The following is a 2382-nucleotide window of genomic DNA, read 5'->3' as shown; positions in this document are numbered from 1 at the left end:
TCCTCATTTGAAAAATGCATGTTTAAAAACTCGCCTACTCACTAAAATTCATTTGTAACCCGCAAATCATCACATACCGTTTTCAGGAGTCATTTTTAGTCATGCTTGGGTTGAAATTTTGAGTTGCCTGATACACAGGTTTGAATGAGGGAACAATCTGTTTCAGCTGTCATAGTACAAGCAGGTGTTTTCCATGGTCTCTTTAGTACCGAATTTTTTTGTACTTTCGTTTCCAACTTCACTGTTTGATTGTCCCCAAGTATGATGAAGAGCAAGACTATAATATGCTTTTAGGATAAAATATGTTAGACAAACTTTATTCAGGCATGAATTACAGTGCTGTATTGTTGACTTTTCAAGTTCAGTGCTATATTTTGCTGGAATCAGAAGTTGCAAGGAATCTAAGTTGGGTTGTTTCTAACAATAGCAATCAGTCATTGAAATTGCAATTCCAAAGTGCTGTTTCAATGATGAACTGTTCTTTATCCAAGAATAGTTGGACCTAATCTGCAGAACTGTGATGCCCACTTTTAGGCCTTGAGAGAAATTGATGTTGTTTTTTAAATTATTTTACTTTTTGAGAAATTTGGCAAGCAAATTACAAAATTTATATGGAAATGCAGAGCACCTGAATAACCAATGTAAGTTAAAAGGAATAGAACTGAAGGACTCATGTTTCCTGAGTTAAAATTTTACAATAAACTGACATTAATGAAGATAATGTGATGTTGCCATAAAAATGGACTTGTAGAAAAAATGGCACAGAATACAGAATTCAAAAATTGACCTACACATACATGAGCTGAGCAAAGGTGCCAAGGTAATTCAATGGTAAGGGATAGTGTTTCCAACAAATGGTGCTGAAATAATTGGAATTCCATATTAAAAAATAACAAAACCAAATTTCTTTGGTACTTGTTGCATCAAATAGAAAAATGACTTAAAAGTGACCAAGTGATAGATAAAATACATGGATTTATGAATAGTAAAATACAGGATTCAGAATATAAAAATCTTTACAGCTCAAAGTAAGAGAAAGTGATGTTAAAATGTCCTAAAAATTCAGATATTGCATGAAGAAGTATAAAACTTGGTTCAAATGATACAAAGCTCAGTCTCTTATCATGATGAAATCAGAAATTATTAGAAAATAATTTGAAATGAATGAAAATGAAAACAAAACAATTCAAGTTACTCAGAACATATTCTTTAACTACAGTAATTAAATTAAAAATCAACACCAGAAAGATCTGGAATACTTCCAAATATTTGGAAACTAACATACTTCTGGAGACAGTTTATTGTTGCATCTTGTTTTTTAATCCAGTTTGCCAGTCTATCTTGATTCATGTGAGTTTAGGCCAAGTACATTCAGTGTTATTATTGAGAAGTGGTTTTTATTTCCTGTCATTTTATTTCTGGTTTTTAACTTGAAATAGTTTCTCCTTTGATTGGCTATTCTAGTGTTATTCCTCCCTCTGCTGGTTTTCACTTTTGTCATTTCTTCATGAAATGCCATACTGAACATGTTTGTGGTGCAGGCTCTGTGGAGTTGTGAATGTTTTTAACTTTTTTATTATTATGGAAGGTTTTTATCTCATTGTCAATTCTGAAGGTTAATTTTACTGGGTATAATATTCTTGGCTGGTATCTATTCTCTTTCAGAGCAAGCTCTGTGTGTGTGTGTGTGTGTGTGTGTGTTCCAAGACCACCTATCTTTGAGGGTCTGGGTTGAGAAACCAGCTGAGATTCAGATTGGTTTCTCTCTTAAGGTGACCTGTTGTTTTTCTCTGGCGGCCTTTAAAATTTTATTCTTATTCTGTATGTTAGACATTTTCATAATAATGTGCCTTAGTGTGGGTCTGTCGTAGTTTTTTATATTTGGGGTCCTTGTAAGCCTCCTGTGTTTGATTTTTCCATTTCCCAAACTATGTTTGGGAGTTTTTCTGGTATTATTTCATTGAAAAGATTGTGCTTCCTTTCATTTCCTTCATCCCAATAAATCTTAAATTTGGACTGAAGTTCAGGTTATCCCATATTTCTTGGAAGTTCTGTTTATGGTGTCTTTAACATCTTTTCTCCATGTTCTACTTTAATTTGAAGATTATCTATTTTGTCTTCATTGCCTAAAACTGTCTTCCATATGGTCTAGTTTGTTGGTGATGCTTTCCATTGAATTTTTAATTTGGTTTATTAATTCCTTCATTTCAAGGATTCTGCTTGATTTTTTTTTTCAAAAATCTCTCTATTGAAATGATCTTTCACTTCCTGTATTTTCTCCCTGATTTCACTCCTTACTTTTTTTTGTCCCTTTCTCGCATATCAGTTTAACTATATTCATTCTAAACTCCTCTGACATTTCTTCCACTGTGGCGTCAATAG

This window comes from Marmota monax, unplaced genomic scaffold (genome assembly GCF_021218885.2).
Source record: "Marmota monax isolate L192 unplaced genomic scaffold, Marmota_monax_Labrador192_F-V1.1 WCK01_AAM20220418_F8-fsc00178, whole genome shotgun sequence".
Taxonomy (NCBI): domain Eukaryota; kingdom Metazoa; phylum Chordata; class Mammalia; order Rodentia; family Sciuridae; genus Marmota; species Marmota monax.
This window is presented reverse-complemented; position numbering follows the sequence as displayed.